Genomic DNA, 23,150 nt, shown 5'->3' on the forward strand with positions numbered 1-23,150 from the left:
CCAATTATTGGCCTATATTTCCCCCAGCCATGCCTATCTGTGCAATCTGAGTTTGAATTAGAATATTTTTTGACGTTTTTTTTTTTTTCCCACAGAATTTTTATTTTATTTTGGCAATTGTATTTTGTGGCACACTGTCAGAAATGAGTGTACAGTGGGAGTCCAGTCCAACCTAAATTGATTATTAAGACAAAAAAATATATATGTTGTGGCCACGGACTGCATCAAATCTCCTTCAGAAGTCATTATAGTGAGGGAAGTGGAAGTACAAACATGTGCATTATGCATTTATTAGAAGGAAGTTAAAATGTCTTGTTTCATCATTTTGAACTCTGTCCAAGAATTTTTAGTGTTAGTACCGACACATGCCACAGGGTGTCGCTATTGGCATGACATATGCTCGACCTTGCTCGAGGATCCATAAAGAAGACTTGCTAGTTAACGCAAGAAGAAACAACACAATGTGTTTTGTTTGTTTGTTGTTGTTTTTTTGTAGCCAAATCCATCTTCTATCCTGGTTGGGCTATTTATGTGTAATTAAATGGCATTCGGGGCAGCATGGTACCCTAGTGGTTAGCACGTTTGCCTCACGGTTCTGACTATCTGGGTTTGAATCTCAGCTTTGCTTTAGCCTCCCAGTGTGGAATTCGCATCTTTGCCTAATACTCGGGTGAGTATTTCCTTCCATATTTTAAAAACCATGCATGATAGTTTTATTGAGGATTGTGTGAATGACTGTTTGTCTATACGTGCCCTGACATTGGCTGGCGAGAAGTGAATTGTAGAGAGAGGGGCCCTCTCCTGCATATAATGGCGGTGGGGGGAAGGGCATAATACAAGCCAACTTAATTAACAAGATGATTTAATATAGGCTCATCTATCCACCACAGTCATTAATCACTACATTGAGAATTGGTTTAATACTTGGATGAGCAGGAGAAGCTTGACTGTGCTGCTGAATTGCAGCTGACAGCCTATTCATCATGAAACGGACATAACTGGATTTATAGCTGTGCGATTCGTCATATGAACTACAATTTGTCACCTTTCTTGGCCTCTTAATAATGATTATAACGTACTCATTGTACCACAATAAGGACAACCTGGACAAAATTATCATTGTATTTTTGTTTGTTAGCTTTTTTTTTTCTGTGAGGAAAACAGAAGTATTCATAGAATATGCATAGCAGTGTAGTGAATAGTCCTAACGCAGCAAAATCTGTCACCCTTTAATCGTTTATCATGACACTTGTTGAAGATTTGATAGTACGGTACAGTTAGTAAGTCATGTCCCTCCTTGTGTAGACTAGAGCAGTGTTTCCCAAAGTTGATGGGGTCCAGGCACATTTGAAAAGTCTCACGGCACACCACCAAACAAAAAGTGTCACATAAGTATGACTACTCAAATGATGATCTCTTCTAAATGTATTCCTTAAAATCATTCACTGCCAGCCTTCCCAGTTAACATGGATATTTCACTTCTAAAGCCGTCGTTGGCAGTGAATGTGATTCTCACAACACAAAAACACAATGCTGATATACACTCGCAGGGAGCTTGACTTATTCTCTTGCAAGAATGGCAACAGGTAGAGGCGCAGATGATTTGCAACTTCGGCCATCTAACGGAAGGGCATTTAATTCTTCTGCCTGTCACTATACGTCGCTGGCATTGATAGATGACCAAATATAGATCTGTAATTAATAAATCATAATTTTTGGACAAATTTAAGTGGAATTGGGTGATTTCCTATGGCACCCCTGATGATGTCTCAAAGCACACTAGTTGCGAATCACTGCTGTAGTACTTAATTATGATGATGATGATGATTAGTATGATTAGTATAAGTATTGATAGTATAATGATAATAATAAAATTGTCATGAAAACTAATGCTACAATTGCTACTACAACTACTATCAAACTTATAATTCATGTAAAAAAAACATGATTAAGTGGGGGATCGAGTTAAAAAAAAGAAGAAGCAGGGGTTTCTGCCAATAAAATAGGAGAATTTGCAAATGCCAAACCGTGACTATGTGGGGGTCCACTGTACTGCTAGTAATTTGACGACTATTGCTATCACAACTACTATTACAACTTCAATCACTATTGGGCTACTATTACCACAGCAACTACTATTTCATTTACTAATACAACCACTTCGTCTTGTATCCACTGGTGGTGTTGTATGTATTGTTACTACTGCAGTGGATAATGTGATGGCCTTCATGTCTTTGCTTTGGAACATTTCCCTTAATATCTTTCAATGAATTGTTGTCTCTACAACAAAATCCCTTTGGCCTTCATTCAATCCCCCTCACTTGATTGTGACCTGGAAAAGACATCAAGCGTCTCTCATCATCACTGGCCTTTTGAATAATCCCTTTTATGTGGAGTATAAATACACTATGCCTAATCTGCCTCTCTCAAAAATGTTGCCTCTAAAAGCTTCCTTGGAGAGCCTGCAGCAAATTTTTCACCTCATTAGCCTGGACAGACATTAAAAGTAGGCCACTGTGATGACAAAGAGGGAATTCAACGTAGAGGGGAAGTCTTGTGAAGGTGTGTGATAAGAAAGGCCAACAATCCATGGCTTGAGAGTCCCTTGCACATGCACAGGTAAAATATGGGCCTAGTGTATATGTGTAAACCATCATGGTGTTTTGACATTAATGAGCCATGTGGTTTGGGGGCTCTTTGCTCTCTCACGCCTTCTCTACCGCTGTATCTTGCAGCTACAGAGGGTGCTTTTTTTTTCTTTTCTTCTCTTTTTCTTTCCTCATCAGCATTCCGCACGCACCATCGGCCCACCGCGTCCACTCACGTGCGCTCACCATAGTGGTGTGTGTGATGAAGGAAGACAAGCGAGGAGAGTCCTCTTTGTGTCACACTGGAGCCCCCCACCCCAAGACCCGCACCACCAAGGTCGTGCATGTAATTAAAAGGCTGGTACACTCAGAGACAGATGTCTAGAGGTGATACATTGCATCCGGAAAGTATTCACAGTGCTTCACTTTTTCCACATTTCATGGTACGGCTCTGTTCTGTCATCTAGAATTATTTTTTCATAATAAAAAGTCAGATTATGTAAATCATATTTATTTTTAAAGGCATTTATCAATCAATTGGTTAATGTATTTATTTGTAAATAAGAAAAGAAAAAAAAATATTTTGTTTATATATATAAAGATTTTAAGATTTTTTTTTAACCTTTCCGACATTATTTGCTGAAAATCTCGTTCATTTGCAGTTTTGTGCTCAGAACAAAACAATAAAATTATTTCTTTGGTTGTTGTTAGGTTTTGTTCATTGATAGTGTTTTTGAGATGTTTTGTTGCCGTCAAAAATGAAAGTGAATGTATGTTTCTGCCTCTCCCAACGTAGCTATTCATAGCCCGTGTAATCTATTTATCTTAATATTGTGTGCAAATGGATACTGTTTATGTAACATGGGTTGATGATTGTGTACATGCTAGATGCATGTTGTTGGTGCTTTATGATCCTCTTTGTAGAGTGCTTTTCTGTGGCATCTACGCAGTTACAAACTCCTCTTCGGGGTCAATTATTCACAGATTTCCGTCACCATTACGGAGTGTTGTATGAAGAATTTTGAGGAAAAAATATAATGTAATCCATTTTGGAATCAGGCTGCAACATACCAAAATAGATAAAGAAAAGTATAGCGCTGTGAATACTTTGCGGATGCGCTGTATTTGAGGTCACAGGATGGGATTACCTTTTTTTTTTTTTTTTCCCCCTTAGGATAATGGCTTTAATTGCAAAGGCACAAATGGTGATTTGGCTCTGACACACCAGATGCGTGCTGGATTATTGATCATCTCCCCACTGGTCTGAACTCATTTCCACACTGTTAATGTGATGCATTTGATATAAGCTGGGGAGATATAATCGCTAAAACCAGCGAGCGAGGATAAGAGGTGTCCGCAAGTCCCTCCCGCCCAGGGGTGGCGAAGATTGTGGTCTTGTTTGATTCTCAGTTGCCATGGCAACCAGCGCCCAGTGTCGCACCTGACCTACATATGGGCTGTATGTACACACACTAACCATCTGTTAGCGTCTCTTTGTACGGCGGCTCTGAAGGAATGTCAGTGAGAGGATACTGGATGACTCGAGTGGCCGCAGACAGAACAAACAAGAAGAGACAGCGACTCATTTCAATGACTTGAGTCAAGTGATAACATCAAGCAAATAGTATAGGGAGGCCCTACTTGATGGAAATTTCATTAGGTACACCTGCACCCACTCATACCCTATATTGAGCCAAAGCGAATATTTTGCATTGGAAATGTCTCATGGCACACCACCAAACAGAAATGTCACAAAAAGTGTATATATGCACCGCCGGAAAAAAATTAAGAGACCACTGCAAATAATCAGTTTCTCTGATTTTGCTTTTTATTGGCATATGTTCAAATACAATGAAAATTGCAACCAGTTCAGGGTGTAGCCCGCCTTCTGCCCGATGACAGCTGGGATAGGCTCCAGCACGCCCGCGACCCTAGTGAGGACAAGCGGCTCAGAGAATGGATGGATGGACAATGAAAATTGGTGTTTTATTTGATCATCTACTGACAACACAACTCCCTTTACAAATATTGTCATTTGTAGCATTTATTTGCCTTGAATGTTTTTCTTAAAATGTGCTCGTGGTAATGGTAGTAATAGTAGTGGTAGTGCTGGCAGCTATGGTAATGGTACTAGTGGTGGTTGTAGTAGCAGTAGAAGTAAAGGTCGTGGTAGTAATAGTAGTAATTGTGTGTAGTAAAAGTAGTAGTAGTTATGGTAGTAGTGGTACTAATGTAGTAGAAGGAGTGGTGGTAGTAATGGTGGTAGCAGCAATAATAGTAGTAGTAACAGGTAGAGAGTAGGAGTACACTGAAAAGAAAGTCCTTTGAATTTACTTTATTTTAACATGTACATTCTTCTTCTTCTTCTTTTCCTTTCGGCTTGTCCCGTTAGGGGTCGCCACAGCGTGTCATCCTTTTCCATGAGAGCCTATCTCCTGCATCCTCCTCTCGAACACCAACTGCCATCATGTCTTCCCTCACGACATCCATCAACCTTCTCTTTGGTCTTCCTCTAGCTCTCTTGCCTGGAAGCTCCATCCTCATCATCCTTCTACCAATATACTCACTCTCTCTCCTCTGGACGTGTCCAAACCATTGAAGTCTGCTCTCTCTAACTTTGTCTCCAAAACATCGAACCTTGGCTGTCCCTCTGATGAGCTCATTTCTAATTTTATCCAACCTGGTCACTCCGAGAGCGAACCTCAACATCTTCATTTCCGCCACCTCCAGCTCTGCTTCCTGTTTTCTCTTCAGTGCCACTGTCTCTAATCCATACATCATGGCTGGGCTCACCACTGTTTTATAAACTTTGCCCTTCATCCTAGCAGAGACTCTTCTGTCACATAACACACCTGACACCTTCCTCCACCCGTTCCAACCTGCTTGGACCCGTTTCTTCACTTCCTGACCACACTCACCATTGCTCTGGACGGTTGACCCCAAGTATTTAAAGTCCTCTACCCTTGCCATCTCTTCTCCCTGTAGCCTCATTCTTCCCCCACCACCCCTCTCATTCATGCACATATATTCTGTTTTACTTCGGCTAATCTTCATTCCTCTTCTTTCCAGTGCATGCCTCCATCTTTCTAACTGTTCCTCCAGCTGCTCCCTGCTTTCACTGCAGATCACAATGTCATCTGCAAACATCATGGTCCACGGGGATTCCAGTCTAACCTCATCTGTCAGCCTATCCATCACCACTGCAAAAAGGAAGGGGCTCAGGGCTGATCCCTGATGCAGTCCCACGTCCACCTTAAATTCTTCTGTCACACCGACAGCACACCTCACCGCTGTTCTGCTGCCCTCGTACATGTCCTGTATTATTCTAACATACTTCTCTGCCACTCCAGACTTCCGCATGCAGTACCACAGTTCCTCTCTGGGTACTCTGTCATAGGCTTTCTCTAGATCTACAAAGACACAATGTAGCTCCTTCTGACCTTCTCTGTACTTTTCCATCAACATCCTCAAGGCAAATAATGCATCTGTGGTACTCTTTCTAGGCATGAAACCATACTGTTGCTCGCAAATACTCACTTCTGTTCTGAGTCTAGCCTCCACTACTCTTTCCCATAACTTCATTGTGTGGCTCATCAACTTTATTCCTCTATAGTTGCCACAGCTCTGCACATCACCTTTGTTCTTAAAAATGGGCACCAGTACACTTTTCCTCCATTCCTCAGGCATCTTCTCACGCACTAGAATTCTATTGAACAAGCTGGTCAAAAACTCCACAGCCACCTCTCCTAGATGCTTCCATACCTCCACAGGAATGTCATCAGGACCAACTGCCTTTCCATTTTTCATTCTCTTTAATGCCTTTCTAACTTCCCCCTTACTAATCATTGCCACTTCCTGGTCCACCACACTTGCCTCTTCTACTCTCCCTTCTCTATCATTTTCCTCATTCATCAACTCCTCGAAGTATTCTTTCCATCTACCTAGCACACTGCTGGCACAAGTCAACATATTTCCATCTCTATCCTTAATCACCCTAACCTGCTGCACATCCTTCCCATCTCTATCCCTCTGTCTGGCCAGCCTGTATAAATCCTTTTCTCCTTCTTTAGTGTCCAACCTGCCATACATGTCATCATATGCCTCTTGTTTTGCCTTTGCCACCTCTACCTTTGCCCTGTGTCGCATCTCAATGTATTCCTTTCGCCTCTCCTCGGTCCTCTCGGTGTCCCACTTCTTCTTAGCTAACCGTTTTCCTTGTATGATTTCCTGTACTGTGAGGTTCCACCACCAAGTCTCCTTCTCTCCTTTCCTGCCAGAAGATACACCAAGTACTCTCCTGCCTGCTTCTCTGATCACCTTGGCTGCAGTGGTCCAGTCTTCTGGAAGCTCTTCCCGTCCACCGAGAGCCTGTATCACCTCTTCCCGAAAAGCTGCACAACACTCGTCCTGTCTCAGCTTCCACCACATGGTTCTCTTCTCTGCCTTTGTCTTCCTAATTTTCCTCCCCACCACCAGAGTCATCTTACACACCACCATCCTATGCTGTCTAGCCACACTCTCCCCTACCACTACCATACAGTTGGTAACCTCCTTCAGATTACATCGTCTGCACAAGATGTAATCCACCTGTGTGCTTCTACCTCCGCTCTTGTAGGTCACCCTATGTTCGTGCCTCTTCTGGAAAAAAGTGTTCACTACAGCCATTTGCATCCTTGTTGCAAAGTCTACCACCATCTGTCCCTCCAAGTTCCTTTCCTGGATGCCGTACTTACCCATCACTTCTTCATCACCCCTATTACCTTCACCAACATGTCCATTACAATCTGCACCAATTACGACTCTCTCTCTGTCTGGGATGCTCAGAACTACATCATCTAGCTCCTTCCAGAATTTCTCTTTCACCTCTAGGTCACATCCTACCTGTGGGGCATAGCCACTAATCACATTACACATAACACCCTCAATTTCAAATTTCAGCCTCATCACTCGATCTGATACTCTTTTCACCTCCAAGACATTCTTAGCCAACTCTTCTTTTAAAATAACCCCGACTCCATTTCTCTTCCCATCTACACCATGGTAAAATAATTTAAACCCTGCCCCTAAACTTCTAGCCTTACTGCCTTTCCACCTGGTCTCCTGGACACACAATATATCAACCTTTCTCCTAATCATCATGTCAACCAACTCCCGAGATTTTCCTGTCATAGTCCCAACATTCAAAGTCCCCACATTCAGTTCTAGGCTCTGTGTTTTCCTCTTCTCTTTCTGCCGAAGAACCCGCTTTCCACCTCTTCTTCTTCTTCTTCTTTGACTTCGACTTCGACCCACAGTAGCTGAATTTCCAACAGCGCCCTGCAGGTTGACGGCGCCGGTGGCGGACGTTGTTAACCCGGGCCACGACCGATCCGGTATGGAATTCTTTGGATGAACGCTCATATTTGTTTGGCAAGGTTTTAAGCCGGATGCCCTTCCTGACGCAACCCTCTGCATTTATCCGGGCTTGGGACCGGCCTACAGTTTGCACTGACTTGTGCCCCCCATAGGGCTGCATTTTAACATGTACATTGGTTGCACATAATTCAAATGTGTTTAATTACCATATTTCATTATTTTCAAGCAGAAGAAGGGGAAATTACGTCACTTACGTCAGTGTAGTAGTGGTAGTGATAACATTGATAGCATTGATATTTGCTAGTGGAAGAGCATTTAATTGTTTTCTCTGTCACTGTACATCGCAGGCATAGATAGAAGAACATCGATACTGCAGTAAAGAAATAATAATTTTCGGCCCAATTATGTGAAATTGAATAATAAAGAAAAACAGAATGGTAAAAGCAGTAGTGCTCAATTTGGGCCACCTTGCTATAGATCTATGTGTCACAAGTATGTACTCTATGCGTACTGTATTCAGTCATTCTCAACCTTCATGTAAGCCATAAATTCTGACATTTTATATGCAAATACGCATTTTATATCCCCACTTGAAAAGCCATACTGTCATTCGTCAGCTATTGATTTCCCATCTGCACGTTCCACTTAAATCAAGTGGAGTCTGCATGACTGATGGCTGATGTCACATGCGCAATCCACAGCTGGACACGGCGGGGCGGGGAAAACACATCCATCTTGTGTCGCCACATGAATGCAAACAGAATGATGCTGCGGTAGATGACTGCATTTTGTCATATAGAGCTCATATTGTAAAAAATGTACAGTAGGCCTACATGTATATGAGATATTAAGTTTGGGCTATGGCAGGAATGTCCCAGAAAATGGGATCGCTGACTTCCTGTGTATGCTATGCTAACGACCATAACTAATATTCTATGACATGATTGCTTGAAGCCGAACTTGCTAAAATGTATTTTCTTTACGGTTGGTATCTTCAGACAAAAGTTAAATACATGTATATCATTTATTTATACAAATATGATACGGTATAGGTGGCACGGTGGCCGACTGGTTAGAGCGTCAGCCTCACAGTTCTGAGGTGCGGGGATCAATCCCCGTCCCCGCCTGTGTGGAGTTTGCATGTTCTCCCCGTGCCTGCGTGGGTTTTCTCCGGGCACTCCGGTTTCCTCCCACATCCCAAAAACATGCATTAATTGGAGACTCTAAATTGCCCGTAGGTGTGAATGTGAGTGCGGATGGTTGTTTGTTTGTATGTGCCCTGCGATTGGCTGGCAACCAGTTCAGGGTGTACCCCGCCTCCTGCCCGATGACAGCTGGGATAGGCTCCAGCACGCCCGCGACCCTAGTGAGGAAAAGCGGCTCAGAAAATGGATGGATGGATGGATGATACGGTATACATAAACATGAACAAAGGCTTTTGTGATTATAGTTTCTGGATTTCTCACAATTAAGATCAAAGATTTGTCAGAGCAGTTCTGAAATTTTTTAAAGCTGTCAATAATAGATTTAATGTAGTTATACATGATTCAATCAAAATGTGGGTTGAACAACTGTGCTGCGTTTGCCCCTCGTGGGTGCACACACATCCCAAATAGTTGCTGCTTTCGTCTCCCCTCATTGATCGTGCCTATTGCAGGTCAGTATATGAGGCAGTTCCCCAAAGGGCATTCTGGGTAATAAATCTCATTCCTGTTGACGTGTGGAGGCTCAAGGGAAATTTCTGGCCCACTTTTTTTTTTATTTATTAATTTTTTTACCACGACATATTTATCTGGAAAAAATGGAGGAAAGTGGGCCAAAAAAGTAGCATTGAATCCCATCCAAATAAATTCATAATTTGGAATGCAAACTGGAGCATTTTTCATGTAAACATCCTCATAGTCTCCTTTGAATGATGGATTTTCTACTGGACTTCCAACCTATAAGCTGTTGTTCTGGACTTGGGTGTCGGTAGTTTCACCTGGTCATATTTCAGCATTCTCTGCCCTTGTGTTTTCCCACCTGTGCCTTCTTTATCTGCGTGATTAATTTGAATGCATTTAGTTTCCTGGTTCGTTTCGTTTTGGCTGGTGATCTGTGTCATATATTTTTTTTCTTGCTCCTGCGTTCTCAGTTTTTCTATTTAAGATTTAAACCAAGTGTGCTAAAAAAGATCACGTTCTTTTTTCTTGACTCAAATTTTTTTCCATTATTAATTCCCTGCCAGCCTAACAAGTTATCATGGATATTTGACTTCTAAAGCCGTCTAATGGCAGTGAATGTGTTAACGTTTAAAAAAATTTAATTGTACAAAAGCGTACACCTACTTTTGGCTCACCCTGTATATGTTTTTGTTCATTCGCCATGCCATCTCGTACCCGTTTCGTTTACGTAAGTGTCCTCATGTCAAGTCTAATGAGAACACTAACAAGAAACTGCTGTAGGCCACTACTCACCTGGTCTAGTATATATACAGTACATTAAAAAAAAAGTGATGCTGTATTGCTCCAACATTACATCAGGAAATTGGAGGGAGGACAAAAGCGGACTTTATGGTATTCCGGTGAAAATGGGCTTGTCACGTGCACTTATGTAAAAGCAGAGGAAGCTGCATAGCACCAAGCAGCAAAAAACAGCCTTTTATTTCACAGCGACTTGCTCACATTTATCTCTGCCCATGGCCAGTATGCTAACTAAAAACAAAGACATGCATGAGTATTATGCACTCAATGGACAAACTCAATGGACATTGTGCTGCTCCTTCTGGTGGGTGCGCCTTGGACACTAGGGGCAGTATAATATTTACAGTACATACGTGTATCAGAAAGAAGATGGCCACAACTGCTCAGTAAGTTGCAGTAATATTTTTTTTTTCGTGGACGATAAAGAATGTATACTGTTGCTGCGCTGTTTGTGTTTAAATATCCATTGCTTTAAGGGTTATAACACCGCAACATCATTGCTAGTTTCGTTAGCCTGTCTATAGTGATTTTCTTTGTGTGGTAGCATCAAGCTAGCGAGCGTAAGTATGACAAAGTTATGTGGTTAATTTGGATCTAAAAAGTGTAACTCTCTTAGTTTTATGTTTATTTCACAGTAAACTTCAACTGGGAGTGGCAATAAACAGCTTGAAACCTCTTTTTTTGAAAAGGTGTTCACTGTCTGCCAAACTGCTGCCTGTTGTGAAAGCCGGTGGTACCATTTACTGCTTGTAACTCAAAATTTCCCTCACAACTCAAGACAGAAAAATTGGCGGAGCAACGGCTCTTATCTTGAAAAATTTGTAAATCGGGTCTCTTTTAGGTCGAGGTTCCACTGTAATTGTCTAGACCAAAAATGTTTAAAAATGGGCCAGGATTATTTTAGTAAAGTATGCAGTAAAGTTGCATTAGTTTATATTTGTTTCCCTCCAAAATTGGTTAATTACAATGTATTTATTATATTTATTCTTTATTTTCCCTGTGTTCACTGTCCCTTGAGGTCAAAAGTTTGCCCACCCCTGCACTCGAGCAACCTTTTCCCTAAGGTTCATTAATATTTAAAGGTCTTCCCACAATGGAAATGCAGGAAATGATGTAAGATACACGTCACAGACAGTGAAAACTGTTTGTTTCCTATTGCTGTGAAAGTGAATATGCGTCGTGACCAAAGAGCATTTGGAATTCTGCTACTGTAAGAATAAATGATAAGGGAGACATTTTCCACTCCTTTTATTTTAGGCACACTTCATTTCCTCGCAGCAAAGTTAAAGACAGAACACGAAGTGTGCTTATTCACTATGATGAGAAGTGACTTCTAGTAAATTAGTCTACAAAGCCATCTTTCTCCCTCCCATCTGTTTTTTCTACCTCTTTCCAGCGTGAGCGCTGTATAAATATTTAAGTGACTGCCTTGCTGCTTGTGAAAATTAAAAAAAATTAACACCAAACACGTTTGAATGACAGTCAGTAGTGTGCAGGCCTTCGCCAAGGTCCTTTTGACTTGTTTGATTGATTCATCCGGAAGGAAGGGAGGAGGGAGGTGAAGGAAGGAAGGATGAAAAGCAAGTTTTCAGCAAAGGAAGGAAGGACGCATGAATAAATTGTGGGTCTGTGGGAAGAAAGGTTGCAAGGAAAAAAGGAGGGTAGAAAGGATGCAAAAATAAAAAGCAGCTTTGAAGGAAGAAAGGAAGTCAGGAAGGAAAGAAAAGGTAAGGAAGGAAGCCAGAAAAGTGACAAAAGGAAGGAAGGCTGTAAGGATACATGAATAAAAAAGTGAATTAGAGGGACGGAAGGATTTAAGATGTTTTGTTTTTAACTGCATTTTTTTTTACACAGAATTATTTGGAGACATTCAATTTTTTGTACTTTTTCATGCTGATACTTTTTAGATGTGGCTAACTTTTACACTGAATATTTCAAAATGTTTTACTTTTTTTACATTTATATATTTACATTTATTGAGATGTGGAATTGTCTTTACATTTGTAAATTATTTTACTGACTTTGATATGTTAAATTTTTTTTCAGATGTTGATTTTTTTTTCACAGAATGTTTTGAATTCTTGATTATTATTATTATTTTTTTTTAACAAAGGTTTTTTTTTACATTGAATGTTTTTAAACAGAATATTTGGATTGTGAAAGAAAATGGTGTTAGAAATTGTAATTGAAAGTCAGAAATTCAAATTCAAAAATTTGAACTCCGATGGCACGAATATACTTCCACAGTATATAACAGACACTCCATATATTTGAGACCGAACGTTTCCATTTTCTGCAAGATCGCAAGGTTTTCAATGTGTGCACATGCAATCACTTGAATGTAACCGTGTAGAAGGTTCCTTAGTCGGCCACCGAGTCCTTATTAGGGTGAGAGTGAAGGGCAGAGCTCTCATTTGTTTGCTGTCACGCACAGACGTCTTTTCCATGAATACACTTGACTCCCAAGACTCACTTACAACAGCTGTTTTACAATTGCATTAAAAATGTTATGCGCTGCATCAGGTGGGGGCAAACTACATACAGCCCGACCTGTTCTTTAATCCATCCTATTGAGAATTTACATTTTCAATAGTCCTGTTGTTGCATTAATTTCGCTGTAGTTAGTTAATTAAAATGTCCAACCATCCATTTTCTATTCAGTAATTGTAACCATCATGAGGGTGGTGGTTGTGCTGGAGCACATATCGACAAACAACCATTTGCACTCACGTTCACACCCAAGGACAATTTAGAGTATTTAATTAACTTTTCTAACATGGTTTTTAGAATGTGGGAGGAAGACAAGAGTACCTGCTAGACACAGGAAGCCCTGAGCCCGGATTCAAACCTCACCTCAGAACTGTGAGATATATGCTAAGCACTCAGCCACAGTGCCACCCGCAATAACTACAGTAAGTATTATTTTTGTTTCATTTTTCTTTCAATTGGTTAACTTGTTTTGAATAATTTTACATAATTGATTTTTTTCATTTTATGAAATAATGAGTGAATACATTTCAATTACATTAATTATAAATATTACAATTTAAATGTGCCTGAAATGTATTTTTTAAATTAAACATTTGTTGTCCAGTGTGTTTGGTAAAATGAAGTAAAATAATTCTAAAAACTTTTTGGGAGGTTTTCATTGTAACAATAATTCATTCTAATGTGTTTAATGTGTTAATTTGTATTAAATAATGAAGTAAATTAATGAAAACATTTTTGCTGGGGGGTTATTATTTATTATTTGCGAGTTTTCTCTATTTGAGAAGGGGCCTAGTCCCTCACCCCCGCCAATAGCGAGGGTTCACTATTTGTAACATTTGAAGATTTGCTGGAAAGGCAAAGTTCTTATAATTGTAATTCCAATTTGATTTCATGTGACTGTGAGCTGTAACAAGTTACTTGTCTAAGATTAGTGGTACCTCGGACACATTGCGATAAAACTAATCCGTCCAGCTAGGCATGGAGTCCCTCTCTGGTTGCCGTGGTGATCAGATGGACGTCTCCTTGCCCCATTGTCCAGCTTGTTGCGCTAATCCCAAATCTTCCTCCGTGTCTGTGGTGTCATCTCCACATGATAAATTGCAAGCTGCTCAGTCCATCAAAAGTCCATCAGTAGATGCCTGAAAAAAAGAGATTACTTTTTTTTCAATCGATAACGCGAGGGTAATCAAATTGTCACAGCAGCCATATTCACACACATAAACTCATATTGATAGTATAGAAGCAACCAATAAAGTCAAAACAAAAACAAAACACCTTTGAGGAGGCATTAACAGAAATTTTAAACTAATCCTAACAAGAAAAATATCCAAGATAAATACAATCTTTCATGTTGGTATGTGATAAGTAATACATATTCAGTCATCTAATTGTGCTTCAGTGAAGTTGGAAATATAATATTATTGACAGTGACATATAATGAATTATAATACACCCAATATATACAATGTATGAAACGGTTGATATGAATAATACTGTGTGTTTTGCCATACCAATCTAATCTTCCCAGTGCCTTCACAATCAGTAGTGCTGGCCAATGTAACTTAAACTATATTAGAAATGTACTGTTTCTTTAACCCATGAGATTTTAAATTCGCTTTACTGACCCACAATCATTTCAGCTTTTTCCCATCCTCTGATTGGTTGGTCAGAGCAAAACTGATAGCGAGCTGCATCTGTAACGTTCCACGCACATTAACACATTTAATAATCAGTATGTCTGGTTTGTATGATGTATTTTATGTATTTAAAAAAAAGAAATGTTTTTGTCATTTGTTTAGATAAATATGGATTCTGAACCGCTCCAGTTGATTTACATGGCACCGTTGCGTGCTGTTACATTTTTGTATAGTATTGATGAGCTTCATAATTGTGATGTAATAGTGATGGCATTAAGAGGTGGATTAAGTTGGGTAAATCCCCACTGAAGGCACAGGTACCAAATGCGTGACGCGCCACTGTTGAAACCATGCTTATAGCTGCAGATAAACATCCAGACTGTCCTGACATGCAGCCACAAAGTGCACGACAACATGAAGGGACAAGTCGGCGTTATGTCATTCGCTCCAATCTGCCCAGACGTCCAGGACTGTCGTGTTTCCATCACATATGTCCCAATGATATTTATAGTAATTTACACCAGAATCCGCGCCAAAGCTCCAGAATGGCGCCAAGGACAGATGGCACTTCCTCTCTAAGTCACAGCTTTTTAGTAAAGGACAGGGCATGAAATGTAAAAATGGCATGAGGAAGACGGATAAAAATAACGACGCACGAAATGAAGAGAGTTTACTCAATGTAGGCTAGTTGAACCGCAGTTCGTATCATCGTAACTGTGGTAACATTATGTACCACTGGAACATTAACACTTACATTTAGAACATTTATTTTACAAAATAAACAGCACTTAAATTATGATTTCATTAAAATGTATTGTGCAGAAGTTAAATAAAAATTGTACCTAGTAGCAGGAATCTTGATAATGTAAATGCTCGGTGGGCCAGATTAAAGAACTAAATGGGCCGTATGCGGACCCTAGGCCTTACTTTGCCCACTGCTGATATATACACCAATACCAGTGCAAGTAAATCGTCTTACATACTGTATCTGCAGTTATTCTAATTGATAGCGATGATGTAAAAAGAAGCCTGTTTTGCTGCCATTTTATTCACCAAACCCCCATCTGTCCCCATTTCTTCCCCACATACTCGACATACTCGTCTCTTTTAACCCCCCAGGATGCTTATTAAGTGCCTCTGACGTATTTCCAAGGCAAGAATGACGCAGATGTGTTCATGAGAGGAGGGGGGGGGGGGGGGGGGGGGGGTGTCATCCTCGGGGTGGATAGAAGCTGCAGTGAGGGTGTAATGGTGAGGGGGGCAAGTAGGAAGAGGAGCAATAAATGGAGACAACATGGGAAGTGTGTGTGTGTGTGCGTGTCTGTGTGTGTGTGTGTGTGTGTGTGTGTGTGAGGAGGGGAGGTGACGGAGTGAGACAGATGAAGAGGGGGAGGGAGTGAGAGCGGGGACAGATTGATGAATGAATGTATGTGCAAAGCCAAATGGCAATTTACTACATCAAGTGAGTGTTTCAAATTGAAGTGATGCAGAGAAAGAGAGAAAAAGACAGACAGAGAGGTGAGGTGGAGGGGGACGGTAACCCCCCCCGCACCTCCCTTGTTCTCACCTACAAATGCACTTTGGGAAATTCAAGAAGTATTCAGAAATCGCAATGGAATGATACCAGAAGACACCGGTGGGCACTACTGGATTTTAATAGTATTTTATCAATACAATTTTATTGCAAAATGTTATTTATTGTTATTATATGTATAAGTAGTTACTTCAGTTACATTCATTACATATATATGAATGTAAATACATAAATAATAAAGCTAAAATTATGAATTAAATAATACATTAATTCAATTCAAAGGATCATAAAAATGACGTGTTAAAAATACATAGCCACTAACAGAAACAATTACCTTGGTGTCTTGGCATACAAGTTTAATTTGTTCCGTTCGTATCTCAAATCACCTTCCCCCATTGAAATGTGGAAATGCCATTAATCCGTTCCAGGCCCAAATAAACCCCAAATTCACTTCACTCTATAATATTATACTTTATAAAAACATACAATAATGACATAATTGAATAGAATTTAAAGAATTAAACAGTTTGTGCTTTATTTTTTGCTTCCATTCTATGGTCATTGTGCTGCTCCTTTAGGTGTGCGCACCTTGGCCACTTGGGGGTGGTATAATACAGACATGGAGACACACACAAAGAAGAGTTTCACAACTGACTCAGTAAGTTGCAGCAACATTATGGTACCTACATTGTATTGGTATATCTTGCCCGTGGAAGGCTGGGTCTCACTTCATACCTGGAAATACAGTTTTTGTTGTGAAAGCACATGTGATATATTTTTTTAATTGGCTGTTACATCTGAGACGTTGCGACGCCGTTCACCTTCGATTCAAATATCAAATAGCAAAACTAGTAGCTGTTGGTCTGCCAATCATGAAAACTAGTTGTAGAACCCCGCACACTGCTCCACAGTTCAGCGGTGTTCGGACACGTCGTTTGGTGTGCAGCGGCCTTTGGAAAGTGTATGTCTGACTAAAATACTGTACAAAAGAATCTTCTTGTGACAAGGATGATGCTCAGACAATACGAACGTACGTTTATCCTAGAATAAATACTATATAATAAAACAACTCCTTTTTTTTGTTCTCCAAAAGTTTTATAACAGAAACTCAACTAAGTTTCGAATGTTTAAAGCAGAGCGTGCAGTTTAGATTTGGACCAACTTCTTCACAGCTCAGTGAGTTCAGGCCGACAAGCCAAAGCACTTAGAAAACAATTAAATTTTAAACTCCCCCCCCCCGTCCTGCGTTTTAATTTAATGGCGTAAGCAACTCTGGTTTGAGGAAGAGATTATGTAACGTGACAAAATGTAATCAAGCTCCGAGTGTGTTGTGTAACAAGCACACACACGCTAAAACCTGCGAGCATACGGTATTGTGATTGTATGCTCAGCAGCCTTAGAGGTCATTACAACTTGTCTGATAACATAAGACAATATGTGATGGAGTGATTGAGCGATTTTTAATTTTTTTTTAATTTTAATTATTTTTTTTTTTAATGCATTCCTCAACTTTCTCAGTCTTTTTTTGCCACCTGTCCCAGCTTTTTTGGAACGTGTTGCAGCCATAAAATTCTAAGTTAATGATTATTTGCTAAAAACAATAAATGTTATCAGTTTGAACATTAAATATCTTGTCTCTGTAGTGTATTCAATTAAATATAGGTTGAACATGATTTGCAAATCATTGTATTCTGGTTTTATTTATTTTTTAACACAACATCCTAACTTCATTGGAATTGGGGTTGTATGTAAAATTATTTAAATTAATTTATTAAATGGTAAAGTCTAACTTTAGGAGGGAGGCACTGGCAACGCATGCATTTTTGCTTCAGTGTTTGGTTTCTGTCTTTTCCATAAATTTACCCATTTTGATGACTTCTACTTTTAAGGCTTCTTCTTGGAAATGAGTTTGTGTGCTCTTGACTTGTTGTTGACTTGAAGTTATTTGCAAACACAGATTTGTCTGTGTCACCTTGGCCTTTCATTGTTATTAATTCAACAGTGGTTTCTTTCTCCCTGAGAGAGACATACTGGCAAGTTGTATTAATAGAAAATAATCAACTGGGCGGTGTTGCAGTTGAATCTACCTGGGTGCCATCTAATCCCCCCCACGCCTCACTATGTGATATCTCTTACCAGCGTGGATTGCTCTCGCTTCCTCTCTCTCTCAGTAGGATTCGCGTTTGCTTCATTAAAAGGCTTTTTCTCGTTTCTGAGCGCGTCGATGAAGTGAATTGAATTGACTACGGCAGCACAGTGAGAGTGTTTACACCCGATGCAGAATAAACACTTTAAACTGCGCGGAATAGGTTTTAATTAATGACTCCATGAAACCATGCAGAGTGTGTGTTGTCGCCCCCCACTTCTCTCTCACACACACACACACAGACACACACACTATTACAATGTCTCAAGCACACGAAACTCACAATAAGAAGCAATCCAGCATGAAGCGACACACACTCTTCACTTTATTACATTCACTGCAGCTGTGACTCACTCAGGTGTTGACTTCCTATTTACTTCACATTTATTCCAAAGCTGTCTGCTGCATTTTCTTGCATTGAGTTCCTATGGTGTCATTTAAAAATATGTTTTTTATCATGGTTAAAATTTTCACTGAAGTGACGCCCTAATTCTTGTTCCTTCGAAACAACCATTGGAGCGGATGTAGATACAGTTCATGAGGTCTGCCGACTGGTATTTGAATCTCCAGCCGTTTTCAATAGCTCATTCAGTATTTAATGAGGGTATACCACTAAAATTCAATGCTCCACTCACGTGTGAATCGTTGTGTTCTCTTCTGCATGTGAAGATGTCTCCGTGCGAGACTATTGTGCCGCTTTTAAAGGGAATGGAAGAAGCCGCTTTGATTGGACAGGATTTAAATCGGCTGTTACGACGCCCACACCAGCGCAGACGTCCCACTTTTAAATGCGCTGCGGATACGCCGGTACACGAAATTACCAAAATCATGTCTAGGCCGCCTCGCGGAGTTACACTATTTACGAAATAAAGCCCTTAGTGTAAAAGTAACAGTGTATATATAATACATGATACATCGTCAATCACACCTTCTGTCTCTGATTGGTTGTTTTGCCTCGTGCATGGTAGTTTCTTCAAAATAAAATTTAGAGGTACAAGATGGGGGTTGAACTTATTTATTTATTAATTTTTTTGTTCACAGATCGTTTAACTAATGTACCGGTCATACTAACAGTTTTAACAAATGACAAAGAGAGAGATTTTTTTTAAATTGCAAATTCATCTTTAAGCTCTTAGTTATTAATTTTATGTCAGTTATTTAACAAAAGATATCTTGATGTTTACAAATGACCCTAGCTGGGGGTTTACTTATTTGCATTATTACTTCCCTGTTGCATGCTGGATCTATAAATCCAGCCTTAATGTGGAAAGATTGATGTTTGCTTGCCCTCAACAACAACAACAACAACAACAAAAAAAAAGAGGATCAATTGACATTATTCTGTCAAGACAAAGCAGGAAATGTTGAGCTATGTAATTAGGCAGACTTGAAAAACTTCACTTCCTGCTATGAGTTGACAAAGGTGGACACGACTCATTTGGCCGTCATGCCACTGTCGCAGCCACGCCGCTTCATGTTCACCTTTTCCTCGCCCCAACTCATTAGTGCGCTCATTAGCACATAATTGAAAGTAAGTGATTGTGAGCCTCGCATGAGCAGCATCCCGCGGGTCTTTGCAATTTACAAGCTGGTAATGACAAGCCGACAAAGCCATTGTTTACCACAACTGTGAGGGGGTTTGAGATGTTTACAGCACAGGCGAGGATAGAAAATAGTTTGGGGTTGTGATCCATAATGTTGTTTTCAGCATGATAAATCCATCCTGCCTTCCAAGCTGAGGCAGGTTTGCTTTTTCCAATCAAAAGACACTATCAGGGCTGTGCGAATTTTGGTTAGAAACTGCCACGGCATCACACCATAAACATTTCTAAAAATAAACAGCTGTGTACCTCTGACACTAGTACTTATACTTTTAGAACAGTAAGAAAGCTAGAATTTACATTACAATATTACAAAATAACATGACATTTAGTTTTAGAGTAGTAAAATAAAATAATTCACATATTATTTTTAATTGATTTAGGTACATAAATTACTCTTTAATTAACCAATAATCTATTTATTAACATTTACAATGTTTACAAATGTTCATCCTATTAACAGTTTTTATTTGATTACGTACAATAAAATCAATTAATTACTACTGGCGTCAAATTCCCTGTGTGTTTTAACATTCTTAATGATGACTCTGTTCCCGATTCTCATTCCGATGATGCCGTCTTGTTTCCTAAAACAACGTTGGTGTCTTCTTCTACATTCGGTTGCTATAGCAACGCCGTCTGAGCACCACACACTGCCTGAGAGTTTATGTCTGGCATTGACAAAAAGAAGTTGCATCACAGAATATTAGATGTTTTCTTTTCCTCATCTAGCTCTGGATCGCATTGTCCAAAAAAATATTTTTGAACTGCTTCCCGGTCCCTAAAGTAGCCCCTGGCTCCAGTGTGTGCTACTAATTTGCATGTGTTTGCCGTGTTCACTCCTGTCAAATTTTGTGAGCATGATTGTATGTCATGACAGTAAAGATGAGTCTTCTTCTTCATAACTCATCACACATCCATTAATGTCTAAACCTCTGGCAACAAATGTTTGTACACCCCGAGGTGAAAATGTCCAAATAGGGTCTAAGCAGCCCTTTTTCCCTGTCCAGTGTCATGTGACTCAATAGTGTTACAAGGGTTCCGATGTGAACGGGGAGCAAATGTGTTAAATTTGGTGTTATTACGCTCACACTCTGTCATACTGGTGACTGGGAGTTCAATTTGGCACCTCATGGCCAAGAACTCTCGGAGGATCTCTGTTCTGTGGGAACAATGACAATTACTGGAGTTTAGTTGGGGACCTTATTTGCCTCTCTTTTTGCGCTTAATTACGCTGCATCTCGTACAGGAGACCTCGCAGCTACCCGGCATGTTGCGGCACAATGTGGTACTACACCGAAGGCGCACAACTCTAAATCGGGACTTGCATGCATACAGTAATTAAAAACAATCACTTGAAAATCCACGATATTGTAGGGGTGCAAACAACGAACCGCAATATAGTCAGGGAACACTTATTCGTACGTTTCTAATAACAAATACATTTGTCCCACTTTGTGTGCGCCCCCCCCACCCCTCTCTTCCTCACTCTCCTGCCAGACATTCCTTTCCCTTTGTTCCCCGAGCTCGCTTCTCCAGCTGTGATCCGACAAGGATTCTCCTGATGTGGATCTGACAGAAAGAAACGTCCCTTGACCCCCGTCGTCCCGCTGAGGTGACTATCTGGATTTATGCAGCGTTCTCAGGGTCACGCCTGAAGATGTTGTCCAGAAACGCATTGGGGATACAAAGTATTGTGCTGTATTTTGTGCATGGATTACAGTGATGCCTTAATTTACGAAATATAATTTGTGACCATTGTAACTAAATAAAAATTGCTTCTTATCTCAAATCATCTTTTCCCATAGAAATGAATGAAAATGCCATTATTTCGTTCCACTGTCCCAAAAAACAGCAACCAGAAGCTCTTTCAAAAACATACGGTAATGTCATAATCAAAGAATTTGAAGATTTAATGCTTTAATGTCCATTGATCCTGAGCTGCTCCTTCTGGCGTGCATGCCTTGGGCACCAGGGCGCACAATAAGACTTACAATAAGACTGTCACAACTAAGCTCAGTAAGCTGCAGTAAAAACAACAACAGTCATTTTCACAGAGGAATTAATGCCTGTGAGTATTGTTATATTGTCTGTCAACATGTGTTGCTGCACTGTTTGTCTTCAAATAGCCATTGCTTAAAAGCTTATAGCGCCCACAACATTGATGCTAGTTTTGTTCACCCATCTACGGCAATTTGCACTGTGTGTTAGCATTAACCAGTTTGATGGGTCAGACGGAAAATGTCCAACCAAAGTCTTGATATTGCAAATGGTTGGCGGGCCGGAGGAAAGAACGTCCATATTTTGCCCACCCCTGCTTTCCCCTTTGATGAGCTATTTCTGTGCTCTAAATCCTTCACTAACATCAAAACAAGGACACCCTTTCCTGCTTTGTCCCAGTGTGGACATTAGTCAAGCAGGAAAAACAGGATCGACTTATCATGATACTGCCATGTAGGAAAAGGATATCCATCTAAGAAAAAAATGTATGTGGGATTTTTAAAAAGATGATTGCAAAATCACAGAGCAGAGAAGGGCAGCTTTCTCTTCTCATAATCCTGCATGTCATGGCTGACCTTTCCTTTCTCCTGCTCTCTGAACTGATTAGCTTTCGTCAGCTGTCTTCCACACTTGCGAATCCCTGTTCAAACTCATAAACAACTCCAGCCAAGGTCTCCAGCGTGTCACAACAAGACGTCGTGTTGTGTCGAAGGTGATAGCGCTATCATTTTCCTCCGCGTTCTGAATTCAAAGCATCGTTGAACTGGGTTTGTGTTGGAGGGGCAGCAGATAACCTATTGACAGGCAAGTTAATTGGACTTTTGGTCAAAGGAGGAGATCATGTGAAAGAAAGTCTGGACACCAAAGCCTGAGCAAATCGTGTAATTTCCAGATGACCTTCAACTGAAACAGCAGGCGGATGAGCAAGGTCATTCGTAGAAGAGGTAGAAATTAATAATAAATGTTTTTTAAAAATGTATGTAAAATATGTAAAATGTTTTGAAATGCAAAATGACCCTAGTGAGGGTAAGTGATACGGAAAATGAATGGATGGATAATATATATTTATATTATTTTATATTTTAATTTTTTTTTATAATCATTATTAAACAATTAATACAATAAAAAAATTAATGTATCAGAATGTAAAATAGTTGATTTTATTACGATAATTTTTTTTGGGAATCATTTAACTAAAATTTAACTAATGTAATAACTAATTAATTAGTTAATTTTTAACTAATGTAATAAAATGTAAATAAAAAATAAAATTAATGCTAATTTTTATATGCTGATTTTAAATTAATTGAAAATTAAAAATGTTTTATTTTTCATT

The 23,150-nt window shown here is 39.8% G+C and overlaps 1 protein-coding gene across 1 annotated transcript in view; it reads left to right on the forward strand.

The window, feature by feature from the left end:
- Positions 1-456: 456 nt before the first annotated feature.
- LOC133469229 (retinol dehydrogenase 13-like) overlaps positions 457-23,150 on the forward strand; it is a 50,363-nt gene continuing 27,669 nt past the window's right edge. Inside the window, exons 1-3 of the mRNA XM_061756033.1 lie at positions 457-670; positions 13,193-13,317; positions 21,314-21,428. The gene's annotated coding sequence lies outside the window, so the exon portion shown is untranslated. The remainder of the gene's footprint in view (positions 671-13,192; positions 13,318-21,313; positions 21,429-23,150) is intronic.

Source organism: Phyllopteryx taeniolatus, chromosome 19 (assembly GCF_024500385.1).
Source record: "Phyllopteryx taeniolatus isolate TA_2022b chromosome 19, UOR_Ptae_1.2, whole genome shotgun sequence".
Classification (NCBI taxonomy): Eukaryota; Metazoa; Chordata; class Actinopteri; order Syngnathiformes; family Syngnathidae; genus Phyllopteryx; species Phyllopteryx taeniolatus.